Raw genomic sequence first — 24,419 nt, forward strand, 5'->3', positions numbered from 1 at the left:
TAGTTTAAAAGTTTCCGTGTTCAGAGCGTGCCTTCAGAACTGCTCATAATATTAGAGACTGGAAAAATTCTCGAAAGTTATGGAGGGTTATTAAGCAGGGGTGCCCACAAGGGGGGGGGGGGGGTAACGACGCAGACTGCGTCATTACAATTTCAGGGGGGGGGGGGAGGTGGTTAAAAGACGAGAAAAATGTATATATTATTTACATAATTATAGCTTCTAATGTGAAAATTCGTTTCTGGTGCTTTGATAATTGAAAGTTATCTTGTAAATCATCAAATTGGCAACCCCGCACTTTCCTCAACAAAAGCAGTTTGGCATCTGTCGGTTCAGGATGGAAATATTACCTGATTTGACCAAAATTATTATTAGAAAATCAGTTTTAATTAATGCAAAATGTGATAAAATATAATACTAAAAAAGTATAATATTATAAAATAATTGAGTAAAACATTGAGAAAATGGCATAAAAAATTTCGGGGGGGGGGGGGGGGGCATCATTAGGTTAGGGGGGGGGGGGGTGAGTCATAGTGTTTGTTGGGGGGGGCACCTCTGTATTAAGGGTCTTTAATTGGTCCACAGTTATCCAGATTAAATGTGAACCAATAGCAGAAGCAGCACAAAGGTATAATTACTTGAAATTTAGCGTATCACGACGAAATGAATCCGCGAATTTTTCCGGTCCCAACCTCTCGCGACTCTCGTGTCAGTGAAGGACGTGTTCGTCGACGCGCGTTTGTGCCGCGCTCTGCCAGTCCGCTCTTTTCGCCTTTATTTGCAAGTTACGTAACATCTGAATGGCAAACAGCTGGGATCAGCTGCCCGCTCGGTTCAGCCAGCTGGGCAAATGGTGCGCCGTCTATTCCCGTCCACGTGGCGCGAGAACCGTGAGAAGTTCCAAACACAACTCTTTTCGGTGTCGTCATTTGTTTTTGTGTTCACATCCTCAAATTAAGCAAATATGCTTGTGACGTGCGTTATTTCTCATGCGCACACAGGATTTCGCTACTCACAGGACTATAAATATTTCGTGCATAATATTATTACCTACGAAACGTGTAACTTGCATTTGATTATTAATTTGGAGGTCAATTAGAGTTTATTAAATAAAAAAGAACAAAATATATGTTAACTGTTAGTCAGTATTTGAAAAAAAAATTAAGAAATAAACAGAAACTTAGTACATAGTATAGAATAAATAAATTAATAGTGACATGTATTTTTCGCTAAAATAAAAAAATGTATATTCATTCACTAGACAACAAAAAGGAATTCCCGCATAAGTGGTTGTTCCCTTGTAATTGGCAGCAGTCTGCAAGAGAAGTCATTGTCATTGGACGGGCAGTGGCGTACCAACGAGGTCGGGCAGTGGCGTACCCACGAGGTCTCTCCTTGTTTATTACTGGTCCAGGGCGCGTTCAGGCCACTGTGGTCCAGTCATTGCGGAGCAGATGTATATGTGTTTCAAGTCTACTGTGCTGCCAATCAAACAGCCTAGTTTCCCCAATGCCTGTAGGCAGCACGAAACAACCTGTAACCGGCGGCTGCACTTCAAGCTCCTCTGTCGAGTGGTTCAGGCCACTCGCCTCCCGCCAAGGCGATCGGGATTCGATTCCCGACGGGGTAAAACCGGCAACTTTTCTCTTTCTTCGCAAGCGGTAAATGTGACGGACGTTGCTGTGATACGCAGAGATTTCTCTCGGTTCCCACCACCAATGTTCCATTCTCGTCAGTGGCAGTTACAAGAATTTTTCTTCCGGGTATTTAAAAAAAAAATAAAAATTAAATAATTGAACACGCGTATTAAAAAAAACTTAATTAACTATTAAATTACATATATGCGTACAGAAATAGCCGTTGGCGACGCGGCTTCTCACACAGTTGAAATGGCAGGTATTTTAACAGCTTAACTTTCATCGCCCGATATATCACTCTGCCTCCTGCGTCCGCTACTGATTCTCGTCTGATCACCTCTCAGTATCCTCTCATTAGTTCATCGTTTCGTTCGTTGATAATTCGGCAAGAAGGCAGTTTCGGTCACCGTCCGAGATCAAACGTCCCACATGACTTGTAACGTACAACAACAGGTGTCAGTAGTAGTCCTTTTGACGTCTGATTCAATTTGCAGTTACGGACGTCTTATCTGGTTTTTGCGTGTAAAATATGAAAGAAAAACTAAATTTAAAAAAAAAATTAATTTGCGGATTGTTAATTTTGCTAGTTACGGTTTTTTTTTCGATTTAGTTATTATTTTACAAAACTGCGTTAGTTACTCGGGATATACATTTCTGTTTAACTACATTCTGCTGAGAAGCTTTACGGGAGGATTCCTTGAATATAAATTGAACTTAGATGCACACACGAGTCCATATTTTCTCACTGGAGTGCTAAACACGTAGACGTCAGTGTGACATCACCGCTAAAAGTTATTGAACAACGGTTTCATTGAGAGCGGGACGAAAAACCGAGAGGTGCACAACTCCCGTGTTTTCTTTCAGCGGCGTAGGTTTACACTGAACGAAGAACCTAAAAGTAGGGGCAAGCATTTTTCACGAAAAAATCTGAACGCCAATCAGACTGCATAGCGCACCAGCGGTTTCTTCCTTTTAATTGGCGGCCGTGTGTGAAAGAAGTCATTTCCTCTATTTGACCGGGCCACTGAGGGTTAGTTTGCTTCCGCAATGAATAGCGTTTCTGTTTCAAACTCAGTATTCATCAATAATTAGTGCTCAGTCTGATTTGTATCTTATAAAACTAAATTTGTGTTAAAATAAATAAAACGTTATAGTCTATCATATATCTGGCATCAAATTAAAGAGAAGTTAGAGCCCACACATAAAATATAGCAATCTTCGGTAATCGTTCTGCGTCACGAATTAATGCTCAATTTATGTTTCTCTCAATCCAAAACACAAAATTATTGCTATGCAAACAAAATATTTATAGCATATTATATATTTGTGGCTATCTTAACTTCAAGTTAGCACACACACAAACATTAGTAATTTTAACTCAAAATTTGTCAGTAATTTATTAGTACTCAATTGGTAATAGTTCTTCCCGTAAGAAACAGAATTTGTGCTACGTAAATTAAAAAAAGTTAAGCATAATTTACGTTGCAAAAAAAGTTTATTAACTTGGCGTCCACACATTGAAGAAATCAATTTTCCGAAATCGTTTCTACTTCATCAATTAATGCTCAATTAGTGCCTCTCACTGATGAAATCTCAAAAATTGTGCTACGTAAATGAAATTAAGCTCAGCTCTTCGATAGCCTTTCCGCCTATACATTTTTTTCTACCTCTTCTTGTCAGCACCGTCCACCAGATGTTACGATGACCTGATCCGGACCTCCTTTTATCAGCCTCACACGCGAGATAAGGGCTTCTCCCAGCCACTGGATGAGCTGGCGCCGTCGTGATGTTTATTTGTCTCCACCGCGTGGGGGAAATAGAACAGCTTCCCCAAGGGCCGTGCAATTGAAAGGTGTAGCGTTTCACGCGTAGCGAGTTCACGGCTCTATAGTCTGGCTCACTCTTATATTGCCATATAGAGCAAATTGCACCCAGCTTGTTAACATTATTTTAGTAAATTTTAAATTTCACAAATTTTTGAAATTTTTAAAGTCCATAAAATAGCGCCTTTTGATAGTTTTTACAGTTGTATAGGTAGTTACTTTATGAAAGAAAAAAATATCAATTGTACATATACACCAATTATTATTTTCCAAGAGGAACTATTTGTAACAATCGGTCACTATTGATAAGAAGGCTTTCCATTAATTAATTTTTGTAATCGATCAGAGCCAAAATTTTTAAATATAGAAACATATTTTAAAAGGGTGACAAAAATGGTTGAAACCAAGATAGCGTCATTCTGATAAATGTTATTACAATATATAATATAATACTATTAGATGATGCTCTTAATGAAGTACAACAAGTTACTGTAGTTACAAAAATCACTTTCCAAGTTTTACTCATAAAAATAATTTTTTTATTTAACACATTAAAAAATATTTTTCTTTTAAATCATAACGTTGTGTCTAAATTATTTTGCTCTTTGCATACATCTAGTAAGAGAGCACACTGATACAAGGACAGCGCTAATAGCAGATATTGTGCATTGGAAATAATATGCACCCTTAAATCCAAGGATGAGACGCGCTATAGCTGGCGGCGTGTTTGTATGTGAGCGAAACGCTGAGCCGCTAGGAGCAACCTGACCTCAGATGCGGCATCACATAGATAACTGCGAATTTATGTACTTATTTGGAGACCATTATACACTTGGCTGGAAATTTGATTGGTTCGTGAACAGATTTAACAAGCCCCAAAGGATAATAAAACAATAAATAATCACCTCAATATGTGGCAGCACCCAATGAAAAAAAAAAAAAAAAAATGGCTTCTTTCAAAGTGTGTGCAGTTCATCCTCATACCAGAAAATTACGTGATTTTCGCAGGTCTGAACATATTACCGGCACTAGGGGTGGCCAATAGTAAACAAACCAACAACTTTTGCGGTCTGATTTCTGTCGTGTATGAAGTTTTTCTATCATTCACCCAGATGTCATTCAACTTCATTATGTGTTAGAACATTCCAACTCTGAGAATTATGTCAATAAAAACGTTGATATAATCAATTATCAATTAATGCAAAATAATATCTTATTAGTTTGAGCCCGTGATTTTCGAATGCATTATTAATTACTAAACATTTTACCTTTTAATTAAACAAATAGGCTACTTAAACAAAAATGAATGGTGAAAAATATTTTGTATGGTGTTACGATATAATTTAATTCGAAAACTGATCATGCTTTAATTAGGCACAGACTAAACAATGGCCTGGTAAAAAAAAATTAAAACTAACCAATCACGTTCAGAACATTTGAGATGAAAACGCGACAGAATTTCCGACGGGAAAATATTGTGTTTACTAAATAAATTTGCGAAATATTTGACATGTCTTAACGCACAGTAATTTTCCGAGCGAATGTTCAATCGGAATTAAATATTAATATATACGTCTCTTTAAAAAATACTCTAATGGTTGTCAGTATTCGGTTCTCGTGTAACGGGTGTAATCATTTATTATTGTGCGCCGCGCGGGTGGAAACCATACTGTCATAAAATCACGATATTTTCCGTAGCATCACTTCCTTTGTTCCTTTTGCGATTCCATAATTACACTCCCTCGTCACGCGATTTTAAAAAGCCCTTTCTCCGTCTACCGAGACGTTGACATGAGCCGGATGCTCGGGAGGAAAGGCTGAAAGCGACAAGGTCACACTCGTGCAGTTGTCTGCTTTGTGTAGCAATCACTTGTAGAGTGACATCGAGTGTACGCGAAGCCTGAGAATCACAGAACCCCGATCAGTCCCCGAACATTCCCGAAGTTCGCCGCTAGCTCATGCAAACATAGCAGCCGGAATAAAAAAAAAATTGTGAGCGTGTCTTTCATCACTCGCCAGAGATGTGTAAAAATCTAACTTCATATGTTCTCATGTTGCAAATACGCATATAATACGAAACTCGGACACGAAATTTAACATACAATTCTTTAAAATAATGCCGAACGTGATAAATGTACGCAAATTGTGTTTTAAACTACATTTCTGGACACGAATCACACGTAGTTGCTGCACCGCCGCTAGAATTCGTGGCTGGAGCAGAGCGAAAGGTTAAACTATATAATGAAACGGCTCCGATAAAAGCGAAAAAGACTTGGCAAAAATACTAAACCCCGGCTTAGAACCTGATTTTCGACAATGAATTTTATTGAATATACCCATCTTGTTAAAATTCTTTTAACAGTTAAAACTTACAAGTTTCCCTTTGTTTTTGTGAACTTAGGTTCGCATCATCCGGCACAGATGGCAGCACCATGGTAACACATTTCCGTTCCACGAGACTTCCGTTCCATTCACGACATAACTCCTGCCAATAGCCGTATACCGAGAGCTAAGATGTTACACATCAAAAACATTTTTTTGTAAGAATTAATTCAATTCGCAATTACAGAAAATCTTAAATACCACATATTAGAACCAATTGACCAATTATGTTAATAACTATCACCTAACCATGCGAAACCTACCCTCCCTGGAAACAAAAATTAAGACTGAATGTTTGCGATAAATTTTAAACTCAAACAAAAATTTTACAATATGTTTTGTAACTGACTTAACATTACCAACATTTCATTATTTTTTCGATTACCTGAATGAAGCACTTCAACCCACATAAAAATATTTAAAAAAACATTTGTACGAGGATATTTTACCATAATGTTAATGATTATTTATGTAGGTTAGTTGACATACACCAAATTTCATTTAATTTGCGATCACCTAGAAGTGCGAAAACTTATCTAAACTTAGAGTAAATTACTGTTTTGTTTATATTATTGAACGTATACTTATTTAGGTGCGTTAAAAAAAGATGAGTGAATTTATACTATGCGCGCGCAGCATAGGCCTACAGCGAAATGTTCACAGTATGAAAAAAAAAACGCTACATACAAATAAAAATTATATATTTGCTTAAAAATCTTATACTTCAGTGATTGATATTGCATATTCGCCATATAATCAAAAACATTTATTTATTGTAAATATTAGTGATATAAATTGTTATTTTACACTCTTTCAAGTGTATATTCAAGTGTTTTTTTAATGTTCCCACATGTATAAAGGTGTCAGGTTGCTTGTAAGCTTTCATTGTTGCTGGGAGGAGTGTTTGTAACGTTATGTTCCCGTATGTATAATATATTTGCATTATTAATTATTACATGATTATTTAATAAAAATTAATATTTATAAATTCGAATAAACATTCTTCATATTTATTAAAAATAATATCTATTGTTTTAATTAATTAAATAAATAATTTTATACATGTATTTATATTAATATTAAATACTCAGTATTTGTTTAATTTTCTTTTTAATTGATTAAATTTATACTTTTCCAACAGTATTTATGATAACACTACAGTCCTTTTATTATTTAATTTCTACTAATTATTTTAATGCAAAATTAAAGTTAGTTTTTTGTATAACGTCAACTAAGTACAACTTATAACGCGCGTACGTAAGTTCACGTACTCATTTTTATTAATTTTTATTTATTTATCGAACAGACCCAACCTAACCTACATTTTTTCCTTTTTTACTTTTACAGAATGGAAAAGAATATATATATATATATATGTGTGTGTGTGTATATATATATATATATATATATATATATATATATATATATGTTGAAGTCTTCTTTTCACAGACGAGAGAGCCAAACGTCCGATCGTGCATCTTCGGTTGTTTTTTTTTTTGTTAATTGTAAATAAATATGGCGGTGTTGATAAAAGGATACTAATGGTCAGTTAGGTTAGGCTAGCTACCTTATAAATACTTTAAAACATTGTGGACGGTTGATTTGGTTAGGATAGCTACATTAGATATACTGTGAAATCATGTAAACTTCGGGTGTGGCTCTCTCGTCTGTGAAATGAAGGCTTCCCGTGTCTGTGTGTGCGCGTGTGAATTGGAAGGTGCGAGAGGACGGATTGTCCGGGCGTCTGCCTCGGGGTCAGTGAAGACCCCAGGTTCCCCCAGGGGCCGGGCGGATGGAGGCTGATGTCTCTCGCGAGCCGCCCCGCTCCACGAGCCGGCAGCCGCGCGCGGAAATGTCCGGCTCTCCTGCGCCCGTCACTCGGGCCGCTATCTTATCGCGGCGACGCGACGCGCAGATAATGAGGTAATACGATACACGTCCTCTCGGCGGTTCCCGAGACCCCGGGCGTGCGAGCAAAATTATCTCACAAGTGTTCATTAAGCCCTCGAAACCCCCGTAAAACTAACTTGTCAGGCACCGCGACTCAACTGGGCAAAAACATTTTTAAACAACGAATAATTTTTTTTGTCAGGCTCTTTTTTAAAAAAAAAACCTATTAAAACTTATCCTACGTCTGGCCGCGAAAAATTGTCACAACGCGAAATGCAATGGTTATTATAATGACATCACACAATATGGCAGGCCTAGAAATAGAGACCAGGAAAAGATTCGCTGATTCATCTCGCGATAGGCTAACGTCCGAACAATTAATACATTCGTACCGCTTTTGCGATTGGCCCACATTTTTATCTGAGGGGTCTGTGAGCCAATGGGGAACCCTAAACCAAGAAATGGCCTAGTTGAGACGTCTCACTCACGAGTCAGCAGCCAATGAACATGTGTCATTTTCGCCGAGTATGTAAAGGACTATGGAGTCTATACTGGAGGTCAATGAACCCGCGAATTTTTTCCTGTCCCTACCTATAAATCAGGCACGCAAGAACGCACACGCTCTCTCTCTCTCTTTCTCTCTCTCTCTCTCTCTCACACACACACACACACACACATATATGGGACTTAAAGAAAAATTTCTCAAAAACACTTTAGTCATTCAAAATTACCCTAGTCTATGGACGCAGAATATTTTTTTTTTTTTTTTTTTTTTTTACTGAAGGTTCTTTAAAGTTTCAGGCTTACAAAGTAAGTGCTGCAAACGACGTAACCTACAGATAAGGGTAGCCTGCTCGGCGCCTAGTATCGTATCGTTTCCCCAGCGGGTTAGCGCGATTAGATAATTCACGCTAACTGCTGCTTTTTTTTTTGTAGAGGGGAGAAGGGAGGGGGGGCAACGCCCCTCCGTCGTGCTTGTTCTTGCTTCTTATCGTCTCCATAAGTTACGGTCAGGGGAAACAGGTAAATCCTGAAAAAGTCATCGAAATATCAGCACATATAAAGTATTCACTGTGTAATGTCTATGATATCTGGTAATAGTGAGTAGGAAATAGCCACTGTTTTTTTTTTAAGCAAAAGAAAACTGCAAAGTAATAATGTTATCCTAGTAGTATAAAACTAACTGCTCCAAATGAAATATGAAGAAAATTATATGAAGTGTGAATTTAGTTAATTATCGCGACTACTTTAACTAAACACTCGTATCAAACCATTCAAAATTAAAATCATAGCAAAAAAAATTGAAAATTTAAATCTTAAATTAGAATGTTTTCGCATGTTTGTGGAATGTATTTTTCTGGAGAGTTTTTGACTGGCTGAAGTTATTAATTTATTTTCTAATTTAATTTAGGTGTGAAAGGTGCTGTATTGCATTCTGAAATCATACATTACACGTTTGACTTCATTTATACTTCATGAAATGCTAATTGCGTAGATGATGTCTAACACAGTTTATGTTTAAACTGTATACAGCACTACCGCTCAACATTGTATTTTCCCTTATTATTCTCTATGATGTAGGTTTAGTTCCTCTAGCTGAACACGTTGATAAACCAGAACAAAATTGATTCACGTGATCGTGTTATTATATGAAACGTGTATTGTCCTGTAGGCCTTATTTAATACTGTATTTGAGTATAACGTTAATTTTTCCATTGGATTTTATAGTTTTATAGCCGCATTTCGGGGTGAATACTTTTTTTATACTTCGGTACACGGCATTTGGTAGGCGTAATTTCATGAATGGAACGGAAGTCGATTGGAACGGAAATGTGTAAACACCATGCTGCCATCTGTCGAAGTCTCAGAAATCGCAAAAAGATGGCGGACCCGCGTGATTAATCAATATTTAATAACTTTAAGCGTATAGGTGTGACAGACTAAACTTTATAAAGTAGAACTATCATTTAATACTTCATGTTATAATTTATATTAATGAAATGAAATGACAACTTAAAACAATTCTTTACAATTTTGACAATCCTTAGTTAACATTGAAATTTAGAGATGGTGCAGCATTCATCATAGGATAGAGACACAAGAAATTGTTAGGCTACATATATATTCGACGCCATGTTGAATAAAATAATTTCATGATGATAGTTTTACTGTTAAATATTATATGCTGAATCAACTCAATAAGGTTAAGGTTTGTTTGTAGGAAGTATTTACAGGCTGATTTCTGACTTTCAAGCAAAAACATAATATGTACATATAATTAGGTCTATTACATTTTTTTTAATGTTTCAAGTTATTTTTGTTTTAAGGTATGTATTTGACTGCAAATTTTAGTTTGAAAAATACTTAATAGAGAGCGCCACTTTCGTAATACTTTAGAGAACAAACAAAATGTTTAATATCTTTGACGCCATATTATTTCAACACAATTTTCCTGACTAATAAATTATATGTATTTTCAAGTTGCTGTTATATATTTTTTAGGACTATTCAAGTTTACAATATCTATTTCAGAATACTTTCACTACCATAAAGTTTACTTTGACACACCAATACGCTTAGTACATCCCCGATGTTCGCGAAAGTTAATATATACGGGTGCATGTTGCCACACGTGGATCCGTCATCTTGGCGACTTCGGCTCGTGGATATAGCAGTATCTGCATGCATGCCAATTTGACTTTCAACCTATTGAATGTCCGTTGTGTAGAGCGCGCTTACTTCATTGCATTTCCACCCTCAACACGTCTAAAGAAATATAACCTTAAAAACGCACGCGATGATAATTCCTGTCTAGAAGGAAATGCCACAGGTTCAGTATTGAGGCATTTGCTTGCGTTCACTACTCCTGTTGTCCTGTTATTCGGCTAGCCCTGAGAAATTAATATTACTATCTCATTAAACAGGATTATATTTAGGTCTTGAAAAGGGGTTGTAATTATCATCGTTTTCCCCTTAAAATGAATACTGTTCGTTTATCTATCACGCTCGACATTATTTTAAAGAAATCTACGTTCAATTTCGTGTCCGAGTTTCGTATTGTAAGTTTATTTGCAGCATGAGAACACGATAATAATTACCGGGATACGAATACAGATCCTCTAGAATGCGAGTCCTCCCATCCGTTCCGGATCCTCGAATGAATCGTTTGCTCAAAAAAAAAAAAGTCGTATGAGAGGGAAAAAAAAAGAGCTAGTCTTTCAGTAACTCGCCAGTTATGTGTAACATCTTGTAAGGGGTCGGGACACCAAAATGCACGTGTTTTTTTCGACACAACTGAGAGAAGAACACAAAGTGCAGCTCTGTGAGATACTTTGGGTTCCACGACCGTGCGAAACAGGCTCGAGGGAAAGCTTGCGAATGGTTTTAAGAAGTGTTTGCTGAGAGGGGAGGGAGCGCCTAACTTGTCCCACCCCTGGGCCACTCCCATCTTCCGGTGGTTCGTCGTGTCACGTGTAGACCGCCGCCGAGTCCACAGTTCATTTCACACCTCGCTGAGGCGGCGCTGTGTGGCGTCGGTCCACGTCCACCCACGTGCTAGCAGCTAGCGCATTGCCACGGTACCCTGGCACGAGATTAAAATACATCCATCAATAAAGGATTCTAGTAGTTCGATTGGAACTCAACACTAACACATATTTTAATAAATGGCTGGTTATAATGTGCAATGAAAATTGAAGTTTCTTTTCTGTGAAAGTGTAAAATAATGAACTATATTTTATAAATTAACTCACGTATAGTTATCATCGCCCAAAATAAAGTTTTTTTTAAAGGAAATAATAAAATATATATATAAATAGTCTACTTTAAAGCACCGAGCAGAATATTTTATATAAATTCTGATGCATTTCTGTAGCATTGCAGAAACGTTTAAATGTTTATTGTATTCATTTGAATTGGCCAAGTTAAGGCTTCTGTTACACTTTGCCACATAAATATTTACAAAGGAGATACATTCAAGGTCAGCTTAACAAATACTATAACCGTGAAAGAAGAAACATACTTACAAATACAATAAAATACAAACTAAATTAACAACTCACTAGCAAATATAAAAATAACAACAATTAGCTCACGAGATAAGCATGATTTACCTAACGTATTAAGTAGAGACAAGATTTTATGGTTTTATTTTAAGGCTTATTTTGTTTATTAAATAAGATATTTCGGTGTTATTGTTTTAATTTTATGTTAATTCTGTTTATCTCATTATTCAACAAATATGACACTTAAATATTTTGCAAAAAAGTGTCATTTTGACTGATATACGATTCACTTTTACAGTATAATAATTGGTAATAAACATGCCTAACTACTCGTAACAATAAAAATAAACCGCAAGTATTTATAAGTTAGAAAAATGTTCCAATGTTGTAATGTAAAATTGAGTTACTAATAAATGTTGCAAGAAAAATTTTTTCCAACCTGTTTATTATATAGCCTACATTTCTTTACAAACTTCATGCTGAATAAACTACATTTATTTAATCTAATGTATTAAAAGATAATGCTTTTTTGATTTGTGTTAAATTCTGATTAAAAATTCTGATTTATTTAATGAATTAGGCAGCCTTTCGGTGTTTTATGAAGTATGAACTTGTATTACGGTGTTACATGTTGTATTGTCATGTTTTCCGGTGTTATTTAGTTTCATCGCAGTTCACCTAATAATCTTGTCCCTTGGAATATGACATTAAAAATTGAATTTAAAAAGGTTGTTTGAAAATCTATTTAATGCTGGTTTTTTTTAACGGTATTAAAATGTTTTGTAACAGAACATCTTGTAAAAACTAACAAAGATCTAAGAAAATTCTAAAAATGCAAATACATTTTCTTATAACAATTATTCATACACATTCACACGCATTCAGTGCAATGCAGTCACATATTGCTGATACCGATACCACAGCCAAACCTGAGCAGCGGAGTAGTACCTGGGCCATGCTACACTCTGGAAGAGCCGCGGGAACTTGAGTAGTCGCCCAACTCCGTAGCGCTGTTCGGATGCTCGCCGGCTTATACGGTGCCGGAACGGAAATGCGTTGTTAGGGCTGTCGCGAGGAGACAGTGTTATTAAGCTGTCGTGAGACATGAGGCATCGTTTGCGCAGTGTCGCTTCGCGTCTTGTCCGATTCTTTGTGTGGCCAGCTTTACACGTCGTGACGGTAAGGTTTGATTTCGGTGACAGTTGTTGAGCTGCGCCAGAGCGATTATTGTCCTCATGTTTCGAGTCCTTGGTCAAGGAATGGGCGTAAAGTGGAGCTGTGTGAGATTAACACCATGCAAACTACAAAAAGGCCCAAATAAATAACAAGCTACAAAAAATGGTTGGTTAATAAAAGTGGTTAGATCACTCTCTCTCTCTCTCTCTCTCTCTCTCTCTCTCTCTCTCTCTCTCTATCTCTCTCTCAACAATGCGATTCGGGTTCGATTTCCAGTGTTTTAGAACCAGATTTTTATTTTTCGTAATTGAAAAACGTGATGGACGTTTTCGTCGTGAGCAGGTTGATTTACTCAGGGTACTCCAATTTCCCTTGCCAATTCATTTGGTCATTGCTCCACCTCACATTCTCGCCTCTCATCCGTCTCTTACGAACGCGATGTCGACAAGACTTTGAAATTTAATCAATTTTTATTCTGTTGTTCACACACGAGTCAGTTCACGGAACATTGTGTGCTGTGTGTGTGATGTTAGGCACGAAACGAAACGACGTCGACATCTTGTCTGATAGTAGTTTACTTCCGTGTATTGAAATAAAAACAATGCACGCAGTATCAGACGCGGCGCGACGCCACAAATCCGTCGCGATGAGACACGAGGCGACGACATCGAGTGACTGCTCCAACTTCGTCGCGAGCTGACTGTGGTGGCTGCAGTGTTCTGCGCATGCGCGTGTATAAAAAATTTCTGAACAAAAGCCTTCCATATTTTGAATTTTCTTATTTACTCAATGGTAGTGTGTTTATAGCTGACAAGTTAGACACTGTTTTTCATCATTACTTTAATTTGGGTAAATATTCACTTGTAAAGTGTTTAGATTGTTTTTTTCCTCATTATAGAGCTAAATAATATCGATTAGCATATGTTTAGAACAGGAAAGACTTGTATTACACTATCCATCTTTGAAGGAGTATACACGACAACCATTTAATTCCAAGAATATTCCGATCACAAAGTTGTACGAGCGGGAGGCAGCCATGGACCACCAGGGGTGCAGATGCGAATAAGATATGTAAGCGGACCTCGCGTCCAAGTGCCCCCAGCCCCCCTCCATGGTAGACTTTTTTTCTGTACTCTGACCAACTTTTCATCCATACCATCCCTATCTGTATCCTGTAATTTTCCTACGGCATTAAATGCATGTTTGTGCCCAGAGGTTTTCCAGGTTAACTTTATGTTTGTCTAGATTTTTAAGATAGGGCCATGGCTGGCCAATCCCCACACAAACCACACGATGCACGCGACCAATCTCCCTGCACGACTAGGCGCATAGGCTTCGGCCTGAGACGCACCTAGGTCCTTTCCTAACCCGGAACCCCTCCTTCAGATTCACGTAGTTTTAGTTAGGTTAGGGGGGGGGGGGGAAATGAGTGTGTGCTAGGATTCGCTGTGAGCACACGCACTCCGTGGCTGCAAGCCGTTGTACTCATTCCACGGAGTTTATACGGAGCTATGGCAGAATCTCATTGGTGGTTGTCCACAGGGGCGCAACAACTAAATTTCAAAAAGGGGGGGGGGGGGGGCAATATACCTTTTTATAAAGAATCACCGATCCCCCCTATTGAAGCGGGTAGGTCCTGGGGTCCTCCCCCGGGAAAATTTGTATTTCAAGGTGGAAAATGGTTTTATTATCTAAAAATTGATTACACAGCACTTTCTTTGCCGCCGTTTGCCCCCCACTTCAAGGTTTCAGAAAGGGGGGGGGGGGCAAATAACCTTGCCTCCCCCCCCCCCCCCCCCTGTTGTTGCGCCCCTGGTTGTCCAGTATGGCACTCTCGCGCACCTCCTCCTCGGCAACAAGAGGTCGTGGGAGCGCACACACGTTGAGCCGGAGGGGGAGGAGGGAGGTTGTTCCCTCGCCGGCAGCTGCCTGCCTCGAAGGTCGCGGCGCCGCGCTCCGCCTCGTAAAACCGTCTGGCGAGTGTGTTCGTTCCCCCCCGCGCGCAAGCCCTCGTCCGCTCCAGCACGTCTGGGGCGGTCTCACTGCTTCCAGCACGAGCGTCGTCCCTTACCACGTCGCTTGTACGTGTAATCACAATAATAACTATTTTATTTCTTTTTGTACATACTCGTATTGTAAGCTGTGTGCGTGAGTGCTTCCAGTCTCTTTATGCTACCTGCAGATTATCCGTGTAATAAGAAATGAAAATGAATATTGCAAAATTTACAATTTAAAATGTTGAAAGAATGTCACGAGAATTTTGTTTTTACTACGGAGCCAATATATAACCTCAAATACTATAAAACGTTTTTAATATGCGAAATATTTGATATTCGAGTAAAAGTTTTATAAGAAGAAAACTTCCAAAAAATAAAATTTTTAAATTCAGGCACTAGCGCCTAGATAGTTGTTAAGGACTACATTATTTAACTCTACAGTAACTATCAAATCAAATGCATGAGTTTGCCACAAGAATGTTTGTTTAGCACCTCGCGAAACATTTGCGATAAAATAAATTGTTTCTATATCGTTATGATGCATGTATACTACTTATTTTATTTTAAGAAATAAAAACATACAGTTTAAGTGTTTATTTCAACTTAAGTTTGTGTGTTTAAGTCATTTATTTTTTTAATCTGTGACTCTTGAGATCTAAGGCACTGTTTTAGGAATCTAATTCTAGATTCGCATTTGCGAAAAAGTGGTTTTTTCATATAACTTATTATTAGTTTTGAAATTATTAAAATTTTGATAATTTAAGGTTTTTGTAAACCATTTTGACGAATCCATACTCCGATTCAAGCCTGTCTGATTTTAAACGCCTTCATATTGTACTCTGACGTTGGCCGGAAGGTGTTTTTTTTTTCGTGACACTTAAAATTAACTCAGTTTTAAAATTCCACATATATTAATGATCCACTCTGATAGGAGTATGGATTTAAAATTACATACAAAGAATTTTGTAAACTTATATTGCAGAAAGCCTTTAACTGGGCCCATTTTTAATTCACTTTAACTGGCTTAGTATTTCCCGAGTGTAGGGACTCAGAGCAATAACCCGGAGTGCTGATATCAGCAGCAAGTTTGTGAGGCACATCAAATTTAGTAAGGCGTTATCTTCAGCTTTGGAGGATGTCGTAGCTAGTTGTGGTCATTTTGAGCTTAAAAAAAAATAATTCTACGCTAAGCATCAATTCTTATTTCACAAGAGAAACGTCTGGCAGTCGGTCACAATTAATAATACATTTCTTTAAACAATTTGCTATGCTCAAATAGTGCGAACGTTTTTAATTTTAAATAATATAAACAAATTTACTAACTAAAACTGCTGAAACCAAGATAGCATCTTTCAGTTACGTCTCCTTAGAAATATAAATTGGAATAATATCAGATGATGCCCGTAATAAAATACCTATATATATATATATATATATATATATATATATATATACACACACACTCAAATAAACGAAGCGTTCTTCCGACTTCCGAATCCTGGGTTCTGCTGTCAAAAACAGGCACCCTGGAAGAATGAAGTGTGTTTTGTTAAATAACTTTTTTTATTAATAGTCCAAGATGATTGTTGCTAATTCATGTCCAAAATAATTTAAAACTCATCACTAGGGTCATGCATATTTCGTGAAAATATTCCAAGACCTGTGGTCAGTTAAATTTCTGTAGCATCGTGTGTGTTCCGTGATTGGGTGAGTTGCTTTACATGTGTAACAACACCGATCACAGCAAATCAGTGCGATAGCAATCGCGTCCTGAGTGTCTCGGTTAAATAAGACGACTTCTCTCGCAGACGGCCGCCAATCGCAATGAAGAACCCGCTGGTGCGGTTATACCTTGTTGCAGTCCAGTAGGCTTTCAGATTTTTTCGCGAATAATGCCTGTCCTCTCATCACTAGAGACCTGTAAAATTCGCGATTTCAAATCCCTAAAGGATAGACTCTATGATCCTCTACGCACTCGTGCAAATTACATCTGCTGATTGGTTACCGACTCGTAACACCTGTTGACTAGAATGATCGTGATTCGCTAATTCTTCTGTTAAAGATTTTTCATTGGCCCAGAGTCCTTCAGATAAACTGTGGCCCAATCACTGAAGCAAAATAATGTCAGAAGTATTTGGACTCTATCCTATCGCGAAATGAATTCGCGAATTTTACAGGTCTCTACGTCATTACCCTTAAACTAACAAAAATCCCTGAATAATTTATAATCAGTATTCATCATAAGTTCAAGGTGATAATTTTTAACAGTGCAGGCACACAGGCATCGATAGAGTCCAGCATGCTATGTGTGAAATTTGGCAGTATCTCTAGTCCGTATAAGTCCGTGTTAGCGAAAATTCAAACAGCTCCATTATACCTGCCAACGAAGTGTAGGTATGTATATCTTAATTGTTTATATATTTATTTGAAAAACTTGTGAGCCTTTTAAAGTTGGCTCATTAAAATTTCCTGAGACGAGCGATATGCTTTAAGAAGTGCTGTTATACTTTGTGCTATCATAGTTTTAGCTAGTTTGAAATAAAATTACTTATTTGTGTACATACATTTGAGCCTCAATAAGAATATAACCATCATTAATTTATCCAAAAAATTATAAGTTTGTGTTATTTAGTTTCAATATTACATTCATTTATATTTATATATATACAAATATGAAATCAAATTTTGCTTGAAAGAAAAAAAAAACACGATATGAAAGTGGAAATTATAAGTACCTAGCGTGCATAACAGTTCCTGTTTACGCTCCACGCATGGGCAGTTCTGGGTTGTCGGCTAGCTGTGCTCGGCTGTGTTGAAAGATAAGGCGGTGACGTCACTGTGATAAACAGCCTGCACTTCTAACACAACAGAATAGTGTTGTTTAGCCTTAAGCTAGCTTCAGGCGTCAGAGGACTTCACCTGACCGATGTCGCTAATATTCTGTACCTTACGTGTCAGAGCCCAACAAGGTTCAGGCCGAAGTAAAACTAACTCTCGGATCCAGAAAGAAAAAAAAAAGGGGGGGGGGGGTCGTAGTGGTCTGCAGGGCCGTCCTCTGACAGAGATTATTGAAAGCACTCAAGGGACTTTCGTTACACCTTTATCTTTATTTCTAGGCTGGATAACGTTATGGTTAGGGGCGTGCATATTTCACGAAAAGATTCCGAGACTAGTTGAAAGTTAAAACACTGTAAAATCGTTTGTGTTTCGTGATTGGGTGTGTTTCTTTTAAGTACATGTCGGATGTGACAACACCAATCATAGCAATTCAGTGCGGAAGCAAACGCGTCCTGAGTGGCTCGATCAAATAAGGAAGGCAAAGACTTCTCTCGCAGACGGCCGCCAATTACAAGGAAGAACCAGCTGGTGCGGGAATACCTTGTTATGCAGTCTAATAGGCGTTCAGATTTTTTTCTCGAAAAATACTTTCTCCTAGTTATGGATACCGCTCAAATCTCACAGTTGTCCTATGTATGACGAGAAGACTGCGTGGTTGTCCACAGACTTGCGTGTAGGGGCGACACTGCGCTAGAAGCACCAGCGAACGTTGCACTTATCATCTCTCTAACACAAATACAGACCAGGCTAGGCGCACACATTAAGTAATGAGTAGAGACCTGCAAAATTCGCGGATTCATTCGGTGATAGGCTAGAATTCAAACACATATACCTCTTAAATAATTTTGCTATTGGCTTACTGTTCATCTGGACGAATCTCAACCAGTCATAAACAGAGTCCCGGAAATTTCGCGGATTCCTCTGGCCTCAGGATATAATTCAAAGTTATAGGTGTGCTCGACCCATGTTTACTTTCCCATTGGTTGATTTCTTAGCGAGAACATTTTTATCCTTGTTATTTAGCACTACCTGATTCGCTTACTTCTCTCCTAGCTGGACATCGTTGGCTCACAGTCGTAGAGGGGCGTGTCCAGATAACTGCGGTCCAATCATGAACACAGTGCGACAGTGTGGAGGTTTGCATTCTAGCTTGCGACTAAATGAATGCGCGAAAATTCCGTGGCTCTAGTCATAAATAGGGACTGTAAAATTCGCGGTTTCAATGACCTCTAAGATAGACTCCACGATCCCATACATACTCAGGAAAATTCCACACGCTCACTGGCTACTCTGGCTTGTGAGACTTGTCAACTGGGATGCTTCCCATTCGATACTCCTTGTTTGAAGGTTTTTCATTGGCTAAAATTCCTTTATGTAAAATCTGAGCCAATAACATTATCAATAGGGAAGTATATGTGTTTGGATTCTAGCACAACACGAAATGAATCTGCGAATTTTTCCGGTCACTAGTTATAAACCCTCAACCAAAGAAGGATCGAATCACAGACAAACCAGCTGAGACGACTTACAAGTCGGCAGCCAATGAACTTGCGTTAATTGCCGGAGTGTACAGGGGTATGTGCAGTCTATCCTGAAGGCCATCGAAACCGCGAATTTTGCAGGTCTCTCTCTAGTAATGAGCTAAACAGCAACTGCCCGGGCAGATTTAGACTTAACGGTGGGTTGTAATAATTCTGCTGCTCATCGCTCGGTAACAAACAGATTGCGTGTCGTTATCTCGACGTAAACTCAGTCTTGTAGATCCCCGCTGTAAATACTGTGAGCCTCGCTGTTGTCAGAATCGAGCGATAAGCCGCGAAGAGATGCTTGGTTATCAAGTGCGTGCGTTGACCTGACACACTTTATGTCGGTGAAGGCGTTCGACGGCAGGTGCCAGAGTCTGCTAGTCGAGTGGATCTCAGCTCGCGCGTTCGAAACTGAGATAGCGATACACCGCACAACGGCTCACTCGAGACTCACAAAACGTGCGCGAAAGAAAGTGGAAAACGCGATCAATCTATGGAGTTTAGTTCCCATAGTTAAATGTATCTCGCAATCAACAGATTAACGTTAAGAACATGCAATGAATTAATCATTTTTATCAGTTTAGCGGCAAAATGTTTTTGGCAAATCAAGGTCGTAATGGTGGAATTTTATTTCTCTTTGATAAAAGAACTATACCACTTGACTCACTTTTATCTATAAAAATGTAATTATTTTCGGTAGATTCTTAATATTGACTATTCGTCCTACACAGTAAATTGTTATTGTATATAGAACAGAAAAAATTATGTAAAATTACAGATGTTTGTAAATTTGTACATTCTAACGAAAACAACGGTATCACTAAAAAATAGTGTTCGCAGTAGTACTGGGTTCGGATTCTTATCCGGGAATTTATGCTTTGTGTTGTCCCAGTACCTCCAATAGTTAGTATTTGTAAACCGTGCCCTGAATTTTTTACAGTATTAATTGCGCACAAATGTGCACGATACAACAAAATAAAGTCAAAATTTTAATATAAGAGTATCTTTTCCATGTTTTTTAAAAAAAAAGTTTGACTGAAATATCAATTAAAATATAAAATTATACGCCAATTATCGTAATAAATACTCAGTATTATCCCGAAAAACTTACTTCATATATGAAAAAATAACCATAGCCATGTGTTGTGCAAAGTTACAATGTCTTTCAAACTATTTCTTCGCTACTGGTTTTCAAAAAAAAATCTTTTTATAAAAGTACAAACAATATTTTTGCGTGTATGAGGGATGGTATTAAAGCGCTGGCCTTATTTTATAATTTATCCGCCGTCGTGAATAGTGAGACATCTTACCCGAATTGAAATTCTGTGATCGTGATTAAGAGTAGAGACAGGAAAATTTCGCGGTTTTATTCTGCAGTTTTCTCTAAAAATTAATACTTTTGATTTACTTATCACGCTCGGCATTGTTTTAAAGAATTTCACGTTAAATTTGGTGTCCGAGTTTCGTATTATAAGCTTATTTGCAACACGAGAACACATGAATTTGCTCGTTACCGAGATTAGATGTTTACACATCACTGGCGAATACTAAAAAATTCGCTCACAATTTTTTTTTTTTAATTTTTAAAATGGCAAAGGTTTTACACATGGGTTACCTCCACGGAGAAAGGTTTCGAGACTATCTGAGAGTTAAAACACTGTCGTCTGTGTGTCGTGATTGGTTTAGTTTCTTTCAAGTTCGTGTTTACTGTTGGTACACGAATCACAGGCATCCAGTGCGGAAGCAAACGCGTCCTGAATGGCTTCATCATATAAGTCAATGGCATCTCTTGCAGACGGCCGCTAATTACAAGGAAGAAACCGCTGGGCATACTCTATTGCAGTCTAATGGACGTTGAAATTTTTTCGCGAAAAATACCTTACCCTATTTATTATATTGTGGCACCATGGCCCACCCTTTCCCCACCATGAAAGATGTTGAGTTCCAAATAATTGCCCCTCTTGTCTTTCGGTTTTAAGCCGTATACGCTCTTGTATCGCGATGCATCATGATTGTTACCTATTCACAAAGGCACCCACGCCTCTACGTCACGCGTTGACCCAGTGGCATAAAGACTGCAGAGCGGCGGCGCCCTTTTCGCGTCACCGGGCACACGCCGACTCCGATGGCAGGCTCTATAGGCGCAGCTGACGGGAAGTCTCGCGATAAGATAATGCGAAGCGAGAGCTTCGCGCTTCTCTGGCCCCGCGTAGGGGGTACGCACGTTTACGTGAGGATACTCCAGTGGCCTAGCCAGAGGTGTCGTGGTGGTACTAGCGCGGTGACCCGCCTACCTGGTCGCACGTACGGTGTGCACATGAAACACCGCGCGATTTCAAAAATACTCAACATGTCCTAGTTTGGTCTTTGCACTAAAATCATTTAAGAATTCGCCGAGGGCCGATAAGAAGTTTTGTGTCTGGATTAAGTTTTTAAACTGTATTTTTAGAAGTGTTAAAATGGCTTAAAAAAGGCGTGTTTTCAGAGTAATTTCTAGGCATAAAACAACAGGTTCAGACTTGCATTTCACCGTTATCTTCATTTCTCCGCCATGCTACGGTCACCGTTCAAATCTAATAGTTACACAATGCACGACGAGAAGACTTCGCGCCAGTTCAGAGCCTTGCTCTTAGAGGCGATACCACACTAGAAACACCAAGAAGCGTCGCACTAATAATCTTGCCTCACTAACACAAACATACCCCTGACTAGGCAGGCATAGGGAAACTATAATATTTGAGTGGTGACCGTAACATAATATGGCGGAGAAATGAAGAAAAAAGTGTACCTAATGCAAGTCCCTCGAATGCTTTTAGGAATATTTACCGGATTTTTCATATCTAAAAATTAGCCTGAAATCACGCCTTTTAGTCATTTTCATTTACCTAAAAAATACAGCTCAAATAAAATACAAAAAAAAAAAAATAACTACACAACCCCCTTCGGCGTGTTCTTAAATGTTTCTCATAGACACATTTTTTTCCCCAGTAGTTTTTAAATCGCGTGGTTTCTTCTGAAGCTCTGCACACCACGTGTTCAGGTAGGTATGGCCTTTTTACGGGGAGAGCTAGGAAATATGCGATATTGGTGTCAAAATTTTAGGCCAAAACAGGTTTTTGTTATTGAAATTATAAATTTTTTACAAAATTGTCTTCGTCAAGGCATAGTATATATTTTAATGGCGCGTCTGAAGTTAATTGTGGCTGGCCGTTATAAATAGCTTAACATGCGAAGTCATTGGTGTTTAGTGTAAAATTATTATTTATTCAATAAGTACAAATGTAATTATACGATTAATAAACACTGTCGTAAGGTCCTTGCAATCTGTTAATGTGTTATCTATGCTTCATCGAAGGTAAACCTTCAATATTAAACAATAAAAAAATTGTTATGACATAAAAAACTGCGGAAACTAATATGGTGTCTATATTTTCCTCTTCATCCCCCTTAATATTGAAAATTCGCTTTCGTTAGAGTATTGATCTCACATTAAGAGATTTACAAAGAACCATAACGTAGTGTCATATCTGTGTTATTATAGTTATGGTAATTTCACAAATAAACTAAATAATAAATGCTGATTACTTCACAGAGGTCAGTTTTTGTAGTAGCCAGGTACCCTACAGAATTAAATTAAATGCTTTAACGAAGTCAACTTTTGGAAAAATCCAACGATATAAAATAGTTATGGCGTAAAAAATAGTTGAAATCAAGATGGCGTCTTTCGGTTACTTATGGCGAGGTTCGCGAGTTACAATGCCGTGAACTCGAGTTTTCGAGCATCCAAGATTTTCCCCAATTTGTCCGATGCCACTACGGCAATAGATGATCCTGCGACACGTTGCCCTATATTCATATGTTATTTATTTTACTGTAAAGCCCTAGCATATGGTTTAAAGGAAGCGGTAGTTTTTTTTTCGGGAGAGTCGAGTAGTCCTGAGACTTTTTGAGGCTAGCATCTCCGATAGTTGCTTGGTTTGCCGCCATGCAGCAGGGGGATAAACACCGCCATCTCCAGACAAGCATCGATCCGAAGTACGTCTCATCGGAAATGGGAAGGAAGGAGGTGACAGGCACAAAGGGGGGAAGATGGGTGGTCGGGAGAGTAGTTCGTCACGTAATCTGGTTGGAGTGCTGGGGTGACGTGGTCGCTGTACGAGAGATTAACCGTCGCAATACCTGTGAAACAATCGATGCCACTTGCATCGTGATGCAACGCAGGCGGGCAGTGGCGTGAGCTTGGCCCCTCCCCTCTCCCCTCTCTTTCTCTCTTTTCTCCAGCCACGCCCACTTCTCACGTCCTTGAGTGTGACTTGGCTCCGGGCGTTTTATGCGGGCCTTATCAGATACGGCTTGTTTCGGCTTTTCTCGCCAAATAGAATATGTTTTTTCAACTGCATTATTTATTACGAAACTGTTAAAAAAAAAAAAAAAAATGTGAGCTTGCCTTTCAGTGCTCGCCAGTGAATATAATAATATATAACCTCGGTAACGAGCAAATTCTTGTTTTTTTCGTGTTGCAAACGCACTTATAATATGCGTTATTTGCGTTATTGCGTTTCTTGCGTAGTTTATAAACCCAGCCTTAGAAAAACCACATGACAATGCGTCGCGTGATGAATATTCGCTTTTCAAGTACGTACTTTCTCCACCCACCGCCAGCATTCGCTGTCTGAATCGTAAACGTTGATTGCCACCATCACGCGCAGATGGAAGCATGAAACAGACACGGCTGCGTTAAAAGCGAAACACTATAAGTATCCGCACACGAATTATAACAAAGTATTAAAGGATAGTTGTACTATTAGAAAGTTTTATATTTTAATACCTATGCAAATTTATGGACACTAATTTCCTGACAAACGTAATTAATTTTATTTGAAGTAAAAATAAAGGATATGGCCTACCTAGTGTGAAATAATCAATCCATTGGGCTGAGTTATGTATTCAATAATATTATAGCGATAAGTTAAACAAATAAAATAGATTAATATATTTTTACTTAAAGCTCAATTGGTATAATCTAGTAAACTGTTATTAAAATAAGTAAAAAAAAGTTTTTACAATTTTTAGGGCCATGTACTTTTCGTGAAAAGATTTCCAGACCAGCTCTGTGTGATATCTTTGTAGCATTGCCTGTGCTTCGTGG

At 38.3% G+C, this 24,419-nt stretch overlaps 1 protein-coding gene across 3 annotated transcripts in view; it reads left to right on the forward strand.

The window, feature by feature from the left end:
* The window catches only part of LOC134532892 (solute carrier family 12 member 6), a 474,522-nt gene that overhangs the window by 25,480 nt on the left and 424,623 nt on the right, over positions 1-24,419 (forward strand). The gene's annotated exons all lie outside the window — the stretch shown is intronic.

Source organism: Bacillus rossius, chromosome 6 (genome assembly GCF_032445375.1).
Source record: "Bacillus rossius redtenbacheri isolate Brsri chromosome 6, Brsri_v3, whole genome shotgun sequence".
In the NCBI taxonomy this organism is placed as follows: Eukaryota; Metazoa; Arthropoda; class Insecta; order Phasmatodea; family Bacillidae; genus Bacillus; species Bacillus rossius.